Source organism: Podarcis pityusensis (genome assembly GCF_964106645.2).
Source record: "Podarcis pityusensis genome assembly, chromosome: 14".
NCBI lineage: Eukaryota > Metazoa > Chordata > Lepidosauria > Squamata > Lacertidae > Podarcis > Podarcis pityusensis.
This window is the reverse complement of record NC_138039.1, coordinates 40,301,892-40,320,234: the sequence shown is the minus strand read 5'-3', so window position 1 is coordinate 40,320,234 and position 18,343 is coordinate 40,301,892. Positions and strand designations below refer to the sequence as shown.

The 18,343-nt window shown below is 41.5% G+C and overlaps 2 protein-coding genes across 4 annotated transcripts in view; one reads left to right on the top strand and one right to left on the bottom strand.

Moving 5' to 3' along the window:
* Positions 1 to 18,343, bottom strand: part of FAM227B (family with sequence similarity 227 member B) — a 119,965-nt gene that overhangs the window by 22,083 nt on the left and 79,539 nt on the right. The window lies entirely within an intron of this gene.
* The window catches only part of FGF7 (fibroblast growth factor 7), a 56,796-nt gene continuing 49,300 nt past the window's right edge, over positions 10,848 to 18,343 (top strand). The window contains exon 1 of the mRNA XM_080980594.1: positions 10,848 to 11,122. The gene's annotated coding sequence lies outside the window, so the exon portion shown is untranslated. The remainder of the gene's footprint in view (positions 11,123 to 18,343) is intronic.

The following is an 18,343-nucleotide window of genomic DNA, read 5'->3' as shown; positions in this document are numbered from 1 at the left end:
TTTTACATAGTTCACTCTATGCACATGCAAGTGGACCAGCTCTTTGTACTAACACAATTTAAACTTGCATTCATTTGTGATGGGTGTTTGAAGATGAACTGCTTTGCCTGCAGCAAGTTATGATCACTGGAAGAAACAGTCATTACAATAGCTCAACAGTCTTTTGAAAAACCCTTTTAATAAATTCCAGCTTCTTTTCAGCAAGTTTTCCTCTCTCAGTCTAGAGTGCTGAGAATGGATACCACTCACATTTACGCCCCCAGCTGTTTTCCAAGGCCGTATTTACCTCTGTTGCACTTTCTACTTCATTAATAATCTTGGCAGATACATAATTTTGACTAGAGAAACACAATCGCTTTTAAAGAGACATTGTTCATTTTGTCTATAAAAGGGCTGTCCATATTGAACTTTTGTACCATGAAGAGCTCTGTATTTGAATAGCTGCTGAACAATAAAAAACATACCGGCCTTGATCCAGTTGTGTGTTTTACTCAGCAGTTGAGGTTGTAGATACAGAACTCTCTTAAGATGCAGCAATCACAAATCCAGCCCATCCTAGTCTGCGTCCTAACCAGTTCATTGGTGCTACTGCTGATTTCCTGAAAGGGTTCTGTATGTGCAGCTGGACTATGTGTGCAGAACCCACCTGCCATTCACAGTTTCCCATTCAATTAGGGAATAAGCACCAAAGCTTCACTCATGCATATATAGTCCCTATGAGGATCGAGGTATCTTTGAAATAATAGCCAACAAATTACCTATTACTGTTGTAGTTTGGGATGGAGAACCTCTGCCCCACAGGCTAGGCTTAGCCCACTAGGCATCCCCATTACCTGCCCGCCCTAAACTTGACATCATCCAGGACTGTTGCTCCTTCCCAGCATTGATCTTCGAAGCCGCCCTGCAATTTTCAGTGCTAAGCATCACGGACCTCCTCCCACACCAGCTGATGTAAAGGAAGAACAGTCCAGCTTGATTCAGCTGCTCTATTAGAAGCATGTTTGTTTTTGTTTTTGGTTGATACACCAAAAAAGGAAAAATACAAACAAAACAGTGATAAAGACAATATTAATTACAAATCAATAAAGCAAAAAGTGGTCCTTCAACTACAGACCCAACATCTCATCCATTCCTTGTTTCAATTATCTATTATTTGTTGCCGCCACACATTTTTATCTTAAATTAACTAATTATTGATTTATCTTAGGTTTCCTATCTTTCTCAAATCTACTACTAAAGTTATTCAAATGCTGCGACCGAGTTTAAACTACTGTAATTGTTTTTCAAATAAACTTTGAAGACTTCCCATTTTGAGATAAATTCCTGTTTTGGTTTGTTCTTTATTTTTTCTGATAAACTATCTAACTCCGAATAATCTGTTAGCTTTTGGACCCATTCATGGGTAGAGGGGATTTCATCACTCTTCCACTCTGTAGCAATAAGAACTCTTGCTGCCTCTGTGACGTATGAAAATATACTCTTCATTTTTTGTGGGATATCCAAATCTGTGATCCCCAGGAGATAAACTTCTGGTTTTCTCTTAAAGGAAATATTTATTATTTTTTGTATTTCTAAGTGGATACTCTCCCAAAATGCCTGGATTTTTTTGCATAGCCACCACATGTGATAGAAAGTGCCTGATTCATCTCCACACCTCCAGCAATTACTTGGGACATTTTTGTACATCTTTGACAGTTTCCAAGGTGTTAGATACCATCAGTGGTGTTTTCTCTTAAGACATAACGGTTTGTGAATTTCCAATTAATCTTCCACAAATTTTCCCACTGTGGCATGGTTATTGAATACCCAAAGTCTTGTGACCACTTAACCATGGCTGCTGTGACTTCCCATTAGCAGCATGTTAATGACCTGATGTCATTTCTGACACACATTTATTGACAGGTGGGTGGCCCCACCCACTTGTCAAATTTGCTTCGTGATGGAGTTCTTATGACCACCCATGTTGCATCTGATCTAGGCATACAAGCAATGGTGTTTTGATAGTCTGCTGCCAATGTTCTCCTTATTGATGGAGTCTATCATCAATCCTATCCCCAACCTAGGGCAAAATCCATTTTGCAAGATCTACAGGTTTGAAATCATGCCCATTTTCAGGGTTTATGCAGACAAATACACATTCCCCCCCCCCCCAGAAAGAGATATGTAAGGTAAGAGAAGGGCCATCTCCCTCAGAGAAGGTTTGTTTCTGATGTAAACCACAGTCCCAGCAGAAGTTATTTTCCTTCTGCAGCAATTAAAACATTTTGCTGCTTTATAACATTGCAATGATGAGAGAGCCATCTGGCAATTTCCCCCCCTCTTCCAATATAGTAGTTTATAGCTTTTCAGCTGTGGTAGCAAGCTGTGCCTTCGAACAATTATTGTTGGGGTGATGGTCTCCACTGGGTTTAACAAACTTCCCAAGCTGGTGTCGTTAGATAAAATGTACGTGTGGTTGTGTGTGTGTGTGTGTGTGTGTGTGTGTGATATGATGCCCTGAATGTCCAGTGCCAACATGTGCAGCTGCAGCTGGTGGTAAGCCTAACACAATTCTGGGAATGTATAAACATTTCTATGGGGATTTGCCTTGAGTGAGCTATACATCCGTTGCATTCTTCATCACTGTTTCAATCTTGATGAAAACTCTGCAGATACTATCAATCAATCAATCAATCAATCAATCAATCATCTGAGAAAGGAGGGGCCATAGGTAAGTGCCGGAGTACATGTTTTGAATGCAGAAAATCACAGGCTCTATCCCTGGTACTTTCTGTTAAAAGGAGGAGGTAGCAGGTGTGACGTTAACATATGAGAGTGCTGGAGGTGAAATAGTTAAACAGGTTACCCAATCAGAACCCAGGGGGGTGGAGTCAGAGGATCTATAAAACCAGCTCTGGGAGGGGCGGAGTTCATTGGGAGTTGGGTGGTTGGTTGGATTGGGAGTGAATTGGAATAGAGTCTGTGGGGAGGTTGAGTTAGTGTACAGAAATAAGCTGAGTCAGGAACAGTTAGGAGCTAGAAAGACAAGTAAATATCTGAGAGGTGGTTTAGTGAGTGAGAGCAGGTAGCGGAAGCTATAGGTCTGGATAGGCACCCCACGATTGTAATTGACCGATACCATTTATGAAACTACACGTTGTTAAACTGCAATAAATAAACAGAAGTTTATGTTCCAATTTAACCCTGACTGGACTCAGTATTGTACCAGGTAGGGCCTGGGTGGTGGCAGGGAGAAATAAAGTGGTGGCACAGGGATCAATAGACGGTGAAACGTCCAGGGACCCTGTGTGATCACCACAGCGGGTGATAGAAAAAACCTCTAGCTGAGACTCTGGAGAGCTACAGATACTCAGAATACTGGGCTATATGAACAAATAAACTGGTATAAGGCAGCTTCCTACTTTCTTACGAGAAGCAAATTCTCCAAAAATGCAGGACTTGATAGGCACTGGGAACACAATAAAGCAAACACGCAAAAGTTTGAAAAAGAAATGAAATAAAACTCAAACCAAAATATTCAGATGGCACTACCTCTATGTATGAGCCCTTGGGTGCAGTCATTCATGTGGAGCAGAGCAGTGGTCTGTACATAGTCCCATAGGTGGGGCTGAATAGACAGGCCAAAAGATAAAGTGATTTAGACTGATGGCAGAGTTTTTTATTGTATGTCTCTAAGGAATGGTACATAATTCCTTAAATAATATTTTTCCAAGTGTCATCATGACCCCAAGTGCCTTCTGTGGAATGACAACTCTGGAGCAAAGATCAGTCAGCAAGAGATGATGGGCAGGCCACCCAGAGAGATTGTGTCGCTGCTGGCCTCCAGAACATTTTTCCAGTATATTCTGTGCTAGGTAATAATTGGATCAGTATTCTCCAACATCTGCTGCTGGTTCAGATCTCTTAACTCTCCTTTTTCCAATCTGACAAGCCTTTTGAATGTAATTAATTCTCTTCAAATTCAGTCTGATAGAGAAAGTGATCTGGTTGTCTTGCTTATCTTGTAGGGCTTGAAGATCAGTTATGGAGAGAAACATATGGGAACAATATTGCTATTTTAACAATAACTCTTCAGAGGAATTTGTAGAACACATTTCGCATAGATGAGAAGCCAGTTCAAAAGAATGCCTCTATAAGGCAATGTTGGTGCTTTAGAAAACACAAAATAGGGAAAGGTTAGCTGAATGATATGTGCATTGAAACTTTGAAAGCGAATTATACTAAATCAGTAACCATCAGAGGTGGGAGTAAAAATGAGAACGATTTTCATGGGGATGTGGTAGTCTAGTAATTCCTTCCACCATTGGGATGCAAAAATAAGATTGTCCCATACAGCTGTGTTTACATCCTGGAAAACAGAAGGTGGGCAAAGCTGGGAAAATCCCTATTCCTTGCCACCTCAAAAGGTCCCTAGCACAGGAAGCCTCAGCAAGACAGGGATGCTAGGAGTCAGGGACCAATGTTGCTTCCAGCAACTAGAAGGCTCAGGACCTTATAAATTCTGGCCTCCTAAACCACACCCTAAACACAGCTACTGGCAATGAAGGAGTATTGGGGATTGCATATTCCAAAGCACCCCCTTACTCATGAGTAGACTGACAACTCTGGGCCCACAAGCGAATACAGTGTTGTCGCTCTTTGACCTGGACCTGAAGTGGCAATCTTGAGGTCGGGGACGGAGTGCTCCACCAACTCCTCTTTCACTTCTGGGTTTTTTCCCATCAGGTATGAAATCAGAGAGTCCCTCCGGGCATCCTCAGCATTGGATTCAGGGAGGCCTGCTTGCAGGATCTTCAAGGTCCTTGACCTGTGGGGTGTCTAGTCCTTCCTACAAAGACTTAGTGCCTGGTACCGGGTTGGTGCTAGGTGTGACACTGCCCCACTTTCACTTTCCAAATTATGGTGATCCTGACCGAACCTTTTCAGTACAGAGGACAAAACTTCAATCTACAGAGCTTTGTTTTTACTCTTGTTTGTGTAAGTCACTTTGAGTTCACGTGTCTGAAATAAGGCTACAGTGGTACCCCGGGTTAAGTACTTAATTCGTTCCGAAGGTCCATTCTTAACTTGAAATTATTCTTAACCTGAAGCACCACTTGGGGCCTCCTGCTGCTGCCACGCCGCCAGAGCACAATTTCTGTTCTCATCCTGAAGCAAAGATCTTAACCTGAAGCACTATTTCTGGGTTAGCGGAGTCTGTAACCAAACATATGTAACCTGAAGCGTATGTAACCCGATGTACCACTGTACTAATATAATAAATAAATCCATAGTATAGCATCAGTGGAAATAACATCAGGGGTGGGGAGCGTGTGTGTGTGTGTGTATGCAGTGTTTTTTTTTTAAAAAAAAATGTTTAGGGGTACTCTCATTTTCCTACTCATATTGAAATACTATGCGTACCCCTGCACACCCCCCCGAAAAAAGCACTGTGTATGCATATATATGTAAAAGTATTTCTGAGCTGCAAAAGTATTTCTTGGTAGCACTCAATAAAAGCATTACAATATTGTAAAATTACAAAATACAGAACAAATAACTGTCACTTAATCAAATCAAATCTCTAAAAAGACTTAGCAAAAAGAAGAAGAAGAAGAAGAAGTAGAAGTTTCCAGCAAGCAAAGAAATGTCAAAAATTGTAGGGTCTGTCTGATTTCCATAAAAATAATGTTTCAAAATACTGGTGCCATGATGCTAAAAGCCTTACTGTGGACAGAAACCACATGAATATGGGATAACTGTGGGGCAGTCAGGAGAGTTTTTCCAGATGATCACAGTGATCTGACTGGGGTATAAGAGATAAGGCGGTTCTTCTGGGAAGCTGGTCCTAGGCCGTTTAGGGCTTTATTCACTAACAGTAATACCTTGAACATGGCTTGGTAATGTATTGGCAGGTAGTGTAGAGCTTTCAGCACCAGTGTAATAGGCTGACATGCAGCTTTACTTGCCAAAAGCTGGGCTGCAGCATTCTATACTACTCTCAATTTCTGAACCAACCTCAAGGGTTCCACACAGTGTATTACAGTGGTCCAAATTAGATGTTCTCAAGACCTGCACCACTGTGACCAAGTCATCCCTATCCAGGAACAGCTGAAGCTGGAGAACCAGCTAAGCTGGAAGAAAGCACTCTAGTATCTTACTGAAATTCAATGGTCTTTGCCAAAAACAGTTTACTTTTATTGTATCATGAAAAAAATTTGTTTTTTTGTGACGTCTCTGAGCCTTCCAGATACAGCAATAATGACACCTAAATGGAAACGTGGTGTGGTTGGTGTAGAAGTTAAGAGTATTGGGCTAGAACTAGGGCGATTGAGTTCGAGTCCCTACACAACCATGAAGCTCATTCAGTGCCCCGAGCCAGTCTTGATCTCTCAGCATTAATGAGAGTTCTTGTGAGTCTAAAAGGCAGATGGAGAAGAACTATGTACATTGCTCTGAGCATCTGAGCAGAATAAAGATACTGTCATACCTCGGGTTGAATGTGCTTTGGGTTGAGCGTGTTCAAGTCGTGCTCTGCGGCAACCCGGAAGTAACGGAGCGCATTAATTCCGGGTTTCGCTGCTCGCGCATGCGCAGATGCTCAAAATTACGTCACGCGCATGCACGGAAGCGGCAAAACGCGACCCACGCCTGAGCAGACACGCCGTTGCATCTTACATTACGTTCAGGATGCGAACGGGGCTCCAGAACAGATCCCATTCGCATCCCGAGGTACCACTGTAATTTAATATGAAAATGATCCCATGGACTTTATTTTTGAAGGGACTCATAATTCAATATATTTTGAAAGTCAGTTTGTGAAAGTACTCTGTGCATGGTTAAAATTGCTTTATTTTTATTGCACCACAGATCAAACAGGCCACACTCTTAAATTTTCATGCTCCCATCTTCCAAGGTGTGAAAGAGCATGAAGTTTTGCTTGTTCTTTTATATTTTCTTAGCAAGCTTCATGGCACCTCTTTCTATGGACTGCGTGATTCTAATTTTCAATAGGAATCACTTGCAGCAACAGCCTCACACAACCTTGGCAGAAGTCACGGAATTGTAGAACTGTTGCCAACCCACCAGTGGCCCATTATTTTAATCTTTTTTTCCTCTCTCCAGGAGTGCATCTTTTCAGGCAACTCCCTAAGTATTTGGCTCTTAGGCAATGTGCTAACCCACATTTCTTTGCTGGGAACCATAGTATTAGGAGATGCCGTAGATATAATACTCCCTACCTTTTGCCCTCTGTCATCGAAACAGTGTTGTCATACAAAAGAAGATGCTTGTCTTTAGCTGTTATTTCAAGTTTTTATAAATTCTCTCATCCCCTCCCCCTTTTCAGTCAATGATGACTTCTTTCCAAGGGCTAAAAGAAGACATAAATCAAGTTGAATGTGCATAAGTTTCTACTGTTTTTAATTACATAAAATATGCAGTTGCTTTTTAGTAAATAAGAAATCCAGAGCTAATACTATGAACATGGGTAAGAATTTAACCTCTTGGGGCTTGCTCATGCCAAATATCTCATCCATTAACTGACAGTGCTAGGAACAAGCAGAGCACAGAGGTTCCATATACAACACTTTCACAGACTATGATGACCTAAACTTCATAGAATGCCATGAAGAAACAACATTAGAGAGTATCAAGCAGCTAGACAAAATTTGATTAACTACTGAGACCCCAACATTTATGTATTTAATATTATTCAAGCAGATAGAAGCAAACTTCTTTCAAATTAGATAGAGGCTTACATACTCTGTCACAGTCAAGCAAGAGCAGCTCAAATCTCCCAGTGTGTGACCTCAGTTTCTGCATGATGACACAGTCCCATGAGAGAAGCAAAATATTTTAGCATGTTGGTCCCACTGTTAATCAGTTTCAGCAAGACAGATTTGTGCTAAGTGCACAGAGTTGAAGAATTTCCTCAATGGACTAAATCTGAGTTGATTCCTACCACCTTAGTTTTATTTCAGTTCTGCAACTTGCTCTAAGGTTCCGGAGGGTTCCTCTAGACAACCTGTTCATTCAGCATTCATCCCAATTTGCTTGCGCAAAGCTTACATGAAGGTTAGACAAGTTGCTTGTTTTCTATGGAGTATTCATTCTGATTTGTTTGCAGAATAGTTATACACCAATGAGCATTCATCCTGATTTTTTCAACCACAGTATCCATCTGGAGTGGCTGGCTTTGCAGTCGTTCTGGTCCTATTTGGATGGTTGTTTCCAGAGGGTGATGCTTGAGGAGTGTGTTTTTTTCGGCCCTGTGGAACATTCAATCTGCAGTTCTTTTGGATTTGATATTATCTCCCATGCTGTTCAACATCTGCATGAAACCGCTAAATAGGGTCATCCGGAGTTTTGAAGTATGCTGTCAGCAATATGCTGATGACACACAGCTCTACTTCTCCTTTACATCTGCAGGTGTGGCAGTGGAGGTGCTAGGCTGACGTCTTACCTCAGTTATGGACTGGATTAGGGCCAACAAACGAAGCTCAATTCAGATAAGACTGAGTCAATGTTAGTGGGCGGTTCTCTAGACCAGATGGATGGGAGGTTGCCTGGTCTTGATGGTGTTATACTTCCCTGAAGGATCTCCCTCTGGGGTACTTCTGAATCCCTTGCTGTTGCTTGAGGCTCAGGTGGCCTCGGTGGCCCCCGAGTGCCTTCCATCAGCTTCAGCTGGTGGCCCAGCTGTGCCCCTATCTGGACAAGGATAGCCTAACTACTGTTGTCTATGCTCTAGTAACCTCTAGGTTAGTTTACTGCAATGTGTTATATGTGGGGCTGCCTCTGAAGAGGGTTCGGAAACATCAGTTGGTGCAGAATTAAGTGGCTGTCAGGCTTCAGGGAATCCGCCCCCCCCACCCAATGTCTTTTATTCAATATTCACAGAGAGAGGTTTAGAAATTCTGCCTCGTAGAGTAATGACGTTGCTCCAAGTGAAATCCCACCCCCTCCGTCTCTCCCATTATATGTCATTCCTACAATGGCTGATCTGTGCCTTCTGCCTTCTGCCTCTGAGCTCTTTGCTCCCCTACTTTCCTTGCCCGCCAGGTTCTGGGAGGGGGGGTCTGGAATGCTTTCTAAAGACACTGCGTCTGTCAGCTGCCTCTCCCCTGGTGCTTCTTCTTCTTCCTGCCAGTGTGGTATAGTGGTTAAGAGTGGTAGACTCGTAGTCTGGTGAACCGGGTTCGCGTCTCCGCTCCTCCACATGCAGCTGCTGGGTGACCTTGGGCTAGTCACACTTCTTTGAAGTCTCTCAGCCCCGCTCACCTCACAGAGTGTTTGTTGTGGGGGAGAAAGGGAAAGGAGAATGTTAGCTGGTTTGAGACTCCTTCGGGTAGTGATAAAGCGGGATATCAAATCCAAACTCTTCTTCTTCTTCTTCTTCTTCCTGCTCCTTTCCTCTTATTTCCCAGTTTTCCCCCTCATCTGCCTCTGAGCTATGACCTCCTGTAAACCACTGTTGTAAATCCATGCTATCCTCCTCTTCTCTGGAAGAGTCAGGCTGGGGAGGCGGTTCCCATCATTCCTCCTCTGTCCAGTCCCTTACAGTGGTCAAGTAAGACAGTTTGAGTATATTACATCAATATTACACCAAGGCAAGACAGTTGGGCATATTACATCAGTTTCTGTGCCTAATTCAAAATGCTGGTTTTGACCTGTAAATGGATCAGGACCTCAATACCTCAAGGACCACTTTACCCTATATGAATCAACCCAGACCCTGCAATCATAATCTGAGACCCTTCTTTATGTGCCCCATTCAAAAGGTCTGGAGGGTGGCAACATGAGAAGGGGCCTTTTCTGCAGTGTCTACCAGTTTGTGGAATGCTCTCCTCAGGAAGGCTTGCCTGGCGTCTTCATTGCATATCTTTAGGCACCAGGCAAAAACCTTCTCCCAGGCCTTTGGCCTTTTAAACTGGGGGTGGGGGTGGGTATTGATTATTTGCCACTATGTTATGTAGTTTTGTGTTTTTATATTTTAAACCCCCCTGTGATCCTCAGATGAAGGGTTTAACAAACCACTTAAAAATTAATTGAAATACTAGCATTATTCAAAACTAAAGTCAAACCATTATAAATATTACTGCAGTAAAGGTTTCAAAAATGCTTTACATAGTAGCTTCTGTTTAGTGTATAAAGGCTGCAGTAATGGCATCCTTTTGACATATTCAGCAGAAATTGGCCAGACTGCCCAGTCTGATTTTCAAGGTCTTTTCATAATAAAGCTCTTGAAGAAAAAATAGCTTGTGCCAGAGATGTCTTTCAGGACCTCACCCTCCCACCAACCAACTATGGATCTTACTGTTATTTTTTTTAAGTTAAGGAAGGTTGTTCTCCTGACAGAATATTTTATAGTGAGCAAAAAAAAAAAAGTCTAGCAAAAGCCTTCCAAATTTGAGGATCACATGATATTACGAAGACTGTGATTTGTTGGGATAAAGGATTTAGTAGCATAGCTTTATCAGGAAATGCATCTGATCTGTCGCTGTGATCTGAGCAGTAGTGTTTGGAGAAGGTATGTGCTTGAGTTCGAAACAGCTGAGCAGCAGTTTTGGCTGATGAAAAGTATCTCTCAGATTCCATAACGCTTCTATTTCTCCAAGTTAGTAAGATTTTATTCTTCAGCGGAGAATAATGTACCATTCTGTATCTTACACTTGTTTTTAGTCATCAAATTAGATGCAACACACATGGTAAATAATTCTTCAATATTACATATTCAAATATTCTATGCAATAACTAATATTATAAAGAGAGCTTTTACTTGAGTCATGGCATCTATTTTTGATTCCACAGCTCATCCTATAAATATGTGAGTGGGGATATTAATGCATCCTGTTCAAAAGAGACAAGGTCTCAACTACAGTTAGCACCCTTTCCCTATGTTATTCTACTAGAATATACATTCCTACAACTTTATCCTCAGCCAAGTTTTTCTGACATTTTACATTTACATGTGGAAGACTGAATGCTTTCAGCAGTCACCTTTCCTGGAGTTGTCGACCATCGCACTTTGGAAAATGGCATAATTCCATAGGATTGCCACATTTTACCACAATACATGTTTTGGGTGTATATTATGGGAAGCTTTCTGGAACACTTTGAGAGAGATATTTGAAGAATTAAGGTCTGTAGCATTTTGATTTTTCTTATGCTTGGAGCTCAAAGTATACTTGCTAACATTTGTAGAGATTGGCACATAATTGATACATACTGTGACCTATCACTTAAAAGATATTATTCACTGCTTTAGTGAGTGACTTTGCTAAACTACTGAAAGATAAGGCAAGCGTGTTTTAAATAGAAAGGTCTCAAATGCCAAAGATCTTTGTGAGATGACTCAAAGGCTTATGTAATCTGAGCTATCTCAATAAATCTCTCCCATTAAACCCGTTAAGATCTCTAAACTGGCTCTTCAGAAACACAGGGGCTTAAGAGTATATTGGAACGTTGTTAGAACTTAATCTGAAGACTGTTGGACAATTCATTTTAAAGTAAGAGGAATGGAAACAGCCTGACAAGACCAGAAGCAACAGAGGTGTTCAACTAGAGTACTAGACTTCCATTTAGAGATAGAGGATTGGGTTTACACAGAAGCCATTAGAATGACTTGCAATGAGAGGCTGATGAAGTCTGTGGGATTCTGGAGAGCTATGTTGACATGGCTGGTAGTCCTGGTGAAATTCTAGTCATTCCATAGGATGTAGAGATGGCTTAAGGTGTTTGAGAAGATTGCTCCGTAGATTACTCAGGGTGATCATGGAGGTGGTTCTTACACAACTCCAGGTACTGTTAGATGGAAATTGATTGTATAGATCCATTTCAGTATCATTTGAGACCTGATTTAGGGCATCCTGATGCTACTGTTGTGACTGGAAGCAAAGGGCAGCTGTTCTTCCAGTTACACATAGAGAAACAATGGTACCTTGGTTCTCAGGCTTAATCCCTTCTGGAAGTCCGTTCTAAAACCAAAGTGTTCCAAAACCAAGGCACGCTTTCCCATAGAAAGTAATGCAAAATGGATTAATCTGTTCCAGACTTTTAAAAACAACCTCTAAAGCAGAAATTTAACATGAAATTTACTTTCTAATGAGACCATTGATCCATAAAATGAAAGCAATAAACAATGTACTGTGCTGTAAAATCAATAAAATAGTATTGTAGATGATAAAAATGAAAATGTAATTTTTTATTACCTGCACTGGGTAGCTGAACCGGATTCCACACAGTCACAGAAACAAAACAAAAACGCCACAAAAACACAAAATAAATAGCAAAAAATACAGACCTCAGCATAGCACTCTGAACGGAAGTGTGGCACTCAAATCGGAAGTGTGACACTCAAGACGGAGGACATTCAGCTTCTGGAAAAAGTTCGCAAACTGGAACACTTACTTCCATATTTGTAGCGTTCGGGTTCCAAGTTGTTCGAGAACTAAGCTGTTAAAAAACCAAGGTACCACTCTACGCACAAGCCTACACAAGAACAAATGAGATGTGCTGGTGGCAGACATGCTTGTAAAGTCTATCATATTCACCAATAAAATGGAAGACCAGAATTTTAAAATAAAGTGAGTGTTTTACCTCTGCAGAGATGGTGGCAAAAGACTTAGTGAGTATTTGGGTTCAGGTGAGGCAGAGGAAGTGAAGAATTTGTGCCTGAGATTAGTGATGGGCTAGAAGAGAACCAATGAAATGCAACTTAATTATGTCAAGATGGAAATACTGTTGGTAGGAAACTTGTCTGACCACGGATGTAGTGTTCAATCTGTCCAGGATGGGGATGCATAACATATCCCATAAGATTAAGTTTCTGTAATTGCTGATTGATCCAGCTTTGTCACTGGAGATCAAAGTGGCAACGGTGGCATGTTGTGCCTTCTGCCAGCTTAGGTTTGTATGCCAGCTGCTGGCACTCTTGGACAGAGAGAGCCTGGCCAAGCGAACCATGCAATGATAACCTCCAGGCTTGATTACTGCAGTGAATTCCACATGGGGCTGCCAAGTAAGACCTGAAGGCAACTTCAGTTGGTTTGAAACACAGCTGCCAAACTGCTAGCTGGGACTGCCCCAGGAGGCCCGTTTTGAAACAACTTCGGGGGCTGCTAATCAATTTCCAAGATTCAAAGTGCTGGTGCTTATCTTTAAAGCCCTGCACAGCTTAGAATTACTTACCTCCCAGTGACTGTCTCATTCGCTTGTTATTTCTATCTACAAAAGTGTCAGTCGGTATACTTCTAAAAACTATTTTATATGAATAGAAGTTGCATCACTATGGATTATTGATTTACCACTGTGAAGTCTGGATTTCATCCAACTAAGGTTTCTTCAGAGCAAACACATTGAAATTAATGGACATACAATGTATTTCAGTGGGTCTATGCTGAGTAAAACTTAGTTGGCTGCAACCCTCTCTCTGATATGATGTTGCTCTCAGAGGAGTGCTAATTTAACATGTTTTTGAGCATATGATCTACATTGGATGCGTCTTTCAAGATGCTCCTACCTTCTGAAGTTAAGCGAGTGGTAACTGAGTGCTCATGGAAGGACAGATCGTGAAGCTGAGGCTCCAATACTTTGGCCACCTCATGAGAAGAGAAGACTCCCTGGAAAAGACCCTGATGTTGGGAAAGATGGAGGGCACAAGGAGAAGGGGACGACAGAGGACGAGATGGTTGGACAGTGTTCTCAAAGCTACCAGCATGAGTTTGACCAAACTGAGGGAGGTAGTGGAAGGCAGGAGTGCCTGGTGTGCTCTGGTCCATGGGGTCACGAAGAGTCGGACACGACTAAATGACTAAACAACAACAACAACTACAAAGAGGGCCTCTTTGACCATGACAGCACAACTGTAGAAGGGTCTCTTCAGGGAGGATTGCCCAGCAGTTGAACTCGTGTTTCCAGTGCATGGCAAATACATTTTGCTCTCCTGGGCCTTTTAAACATCAGCTGGGTTTCTGATATGGTCAGTGCTTTTTTCTGGGGGTTCTCAATGGTATGCAGTACCAGCACCATTTTTGTAGAAGTAAAGCACGGGATATGGTGCTTTTTAATTTGATGATTTTATTGTCATTGATGTTTTATTGGATGTTTTACAGCTATGTTGATTCTAATTTATCGCTAAGTGCCATGGTGAGAGTACTCTGTACAGAATGTGTGGGGTATCATTGTTAATAATAGATAAATTATAATATGGATGGGATTCTAAATCTCCTCCACTTGTGGCTTATCTCCCCAGAACCTGTCTTTTCAGCTAAGCTGCTCTACTGAAAGTGAGTTTGGGTAAGAAAAAAGTCTGGTGTGTGTGTGTGTGTGTGTGAGAGAGAGAGAGAGAGAGGTTATGGGGAGGTAAGCAGTGAACATGAGAAGGGTTCCTGACCCACATACTCCCATTTGCCCTAAAAATTGGAGACCTTAACTTAATGTGAGGTAGCAGCAGACCTGGATTTAAACAATTTGGTCTATCATATCACTTTCTGTCCTCTGTTGTGTCTTGACCCACCATTGTCTGCATCTCTCTAGTAATAGTAATGTAACTTGTAACATATGTGTAAGATGACTGCACTGTATAGTTCCATACTGATTAATTTGTCAAATACCAGCTCAGTCTATTAATAATATCCTATAAAATTTCCACCTTTGCTTTTATAATTACTGAAAATTCAGCCGCGAGTCACCATATTTAAAAATTGCCTTCAAATGACTTGAATAATAAAAAAATCAGTTCTGTAAGCTTAAAAAGATTTAAGAATCATTTGAATAAATGGGTCTGTGAGCGAATCAGCTCACACATTCAGTTATCTTTTTTTATCAAGATACAGAAGTCTGTACTAGACAATGCATATTGTCAAGAAAGTCTATGCTATGTGATCTGTTGGTAAAATAACCCATAGGAATTCCAAAAATTACTCCTCAAACTGGTTTAGTCCCATTAAAGTTAATGGCCTTACAGCAGCAGAAATGGCATCCAGATTCCTTAATCATCCTTAAATACATTACTCAGGAGTAATCCAAACCCAGTGGGACTACTTTGGAGTAAGTGATATGAGACCATAGCCATGAGCTTCAGCAGGACTTAAATATACAATAAGAAGCAGAAACTGCTGATTGCCTTAATTGTTCACTTATGTCAATGCATCCACATATCTGTTATTAAGACCTTTTGTAAGTTTTATCTACAAAGGAGTCAGTTGGCCTACACCATTAGCACACTTCTAAAAACAGTGGATAAAACCGTTTTAGATTTCCAGAAGTTGCATCATTATGGATTATTGTTTTAGCACTGCTAGTTCTCTCTAATATGATGTTGCTCCCAGAGGAATACTGATTAAAACAGGAACCAGATGTGCTTTCTATGACCAGATTGAAAAAAAAGATAAACAACTACACTAGAGAAAATCAATTGAAATAAAAAGAATGCCCCGAGGGCGTTTCTAGAAACATGGACTGGTTTGGGTGGCAGTGATGACTATGTAAGTATTTCAGAAGAATGGAGCAGGCACTGGAAAGAGCTTAAAATAAAATAATAATAAAAATCCCTCCCAGACTTAAAAGGGGGGGGGGGAATTGCTGAGACCACCAAGATTCTCAAAAACATGTTTTGATTGTGCTATAAGAACCAAATCAAGGTTAAATAATACATTTGGCCACGACTAGAATGAAGGCTGGAGAAAGCTCCTCTGTGAAATAAAAAATAAAAGTTGCAGGTTTGGAGCTTCAAAAGATGAACATGGAAAGGATTCTAAATATAGCACCTATCCAGACACTGTGTTAGTGGAGCAGCACAATCACTTCTAACCGGCAAAAGACAAATTTATTATGATACATTTCTGTTCTGGGGATCTTCCACAGGGCGTTCAACACTTTCAGGATGGCAATCCATGTCAGTGTTTGTAAAAAAAAAAAAAAAGGCTCTGACCTCCCTTTGTCGCCTCAGCCTGGTCCTCAGATCCTTGTCGGCATAAAAGAGTCCACAAGAAGAGTATCCTTGCAGAGTACTTTCTGCTTTTATTCTTAAAAGTCTTTCTGCAAAAGCGACTGACCAACTGTACACACATCAACACTACCAGCTTTCACCAACCAACCAACCCAACAACAAACTAACATTTCTCACTCTATATATACGGTGCAGGCCGCTGACTCATGTTAACCCAGCTTTTTAAGCATTGAAGAAACAGCGGCCAATTTTCAGCCGTGACAGTCCATAGGAAAACCTACAAGCTGCCCCCAGGAGAAGGGGCTGCCCATCAGTCCTGACCATCCTGGAAAAGCAGGCAACTCCTTAGACTCATACAGTAAACCTGGAGGGGGGGGGGTTAAAAAGACAACCATGCTAAGGCTATGGCAGAACCATCTTGCTGAAAAGACCAATAAAACAAAATGTAAACCCAATAAGGTGAGGGATCGGAAGTGGGACTGAATCTAGAACTCCCAGTCTACTCTCCCGCTTGTATTATTTATTTCGTAAACTTTAAATACTGCTTGATTGTAAAAACACACACACAAAAAGCTAAAGTGGTATTGCCGTGGCTGAAGCTGCTAACAGTTTTAGCAGCTGGCTAGGCAAACATCAGGATCCTCACATGTCTCCTGGACTCTTTGCTCCCTGCTTTATTTGGATATCTGCCTTCTTTCCATGGATGGGTATATGCTTGGCTCCCTGTTGCAGGAGTGCAGCCACTATTTTGAACTCATCTCAAGCTAGATGGGGCTAGCTCCCTTTTTATGCAGACAAGGCACTGTCTTCAAACAGTGCTTCAAATTGCTAATCTGGCTCAAGGAAATTGAAGGCAAGAAATAGGACCTTTGGGTAATTAGGAACTCTTGCTTCATGTCTGTTTCATGAAGCAGGTAAGTAAGTATGAATATTATAGGATATTTATTAGTTTTGGGATTATCAGTGGCTACAGGCCACATTAGATATATTCTACCTCCACTGTAGGGATGTGGGTGGCGCTGTGGTCACCCCGTGGCGGGGATTCGAACCGCCGACCTTCTGATCGGCAAGCCCTAGGCTCTGTGGTTTAACCCACAGCGCCACCCGTGTCCCTATCTTTTCTCATACCTTCCTGCTAAAGCTGGGATATCTGTTCATCAGTATGCTACATCGAAAAAGCAGAGACATGGCCATAAAGGTGAAAAAAGGTAAAGGACCCCTGGATGGTTAAGTCCAGTCAAAGGTGACTATTATGGGGTGCGGTGCTCACAGTGCAACATGTGCAAGGCTTGTGGCCACAGAACCTTCCTTAAACTTTAACCTAATCCACACACTGCGCTTCCTGCACTGCATGAAGTCCTGTACTGTTAATATTGTGGGCACTTTTGCTGCATGCCTAGAATAACCTATGAGCATCTCAGATGGTAAGCAAAAGTCTTATTAGACACCCAGGGATTTCATGCTCATGTAAACACATGTTGTTTGAAATGTAATTTTGAATTTAAGAGTCCTTAAACTTCCTCACGTTTCTTCTCGAACTGCATCCTACCTGTATATATGGAGAAGCATTTCTCCAATTACCCCTTAGAATGGATTCAGGAAAAAATATCACAATGGGATTTTCACACCCTTTGCCCATGATGTGGGCATGGGAAAATGATGTGACTGAAAGAATTTCAGAGAAAGATCCCAGTCAACTTGTCACAAATGGTGTACCGGTGTACTGATGTCTTTTCCCATGCCAGCTAATGTTAGACTGGAGAAGTTAACTGTCATTGTATAGGTTTTTAAAAACAGGTTAAAGTATGTTAGCCCTCTGACCCACGCCAAAGAACACCATTCAAGACAACTGACAAGACATCAGGCTTATAACTCGGTTTGAAATAGTATGTGAGGTATAGACCTAGTATCTGTGCCAGCAAGCAGAAACTCATAAAAATCCTTCAAGATTCCAAAGACTTAGAATTTTAAACAGCTGAAAATGTCAGGTATTCATGAAAAAGTTGTTTTATTTGACCCTACTCCTACTCGATTCCCACAAATCCATCCTCTTTCCCTGTTACAAAATAAACACACTGAAGATCATTCTATCAGCATTTTTTGTATTAACATTCAGCAAAGAACTATATAAACACTTCCAGCAAATGCAGCTTACTATAAATGTGTTTGCTCACTGGGTAAAACCCCCCTTTTTGGTTCATGCTTAACTTTGCTTAACTGAGACTCTTTGCCACAACCTCCTTCTCACTGGGCAAGCACCTGCTTGGGGTTGACTTCAAGCTGGAAACTGGCCTTCTAAGGGCCAAACTGGACATGATCTTTATCACCTTGTCTGTTCCGGCATATTTGATAAACAGGAGACACAGAGGGCTTGAGCCAGACTGGCTCCATGGCATAAAGAGATTTGTAGCT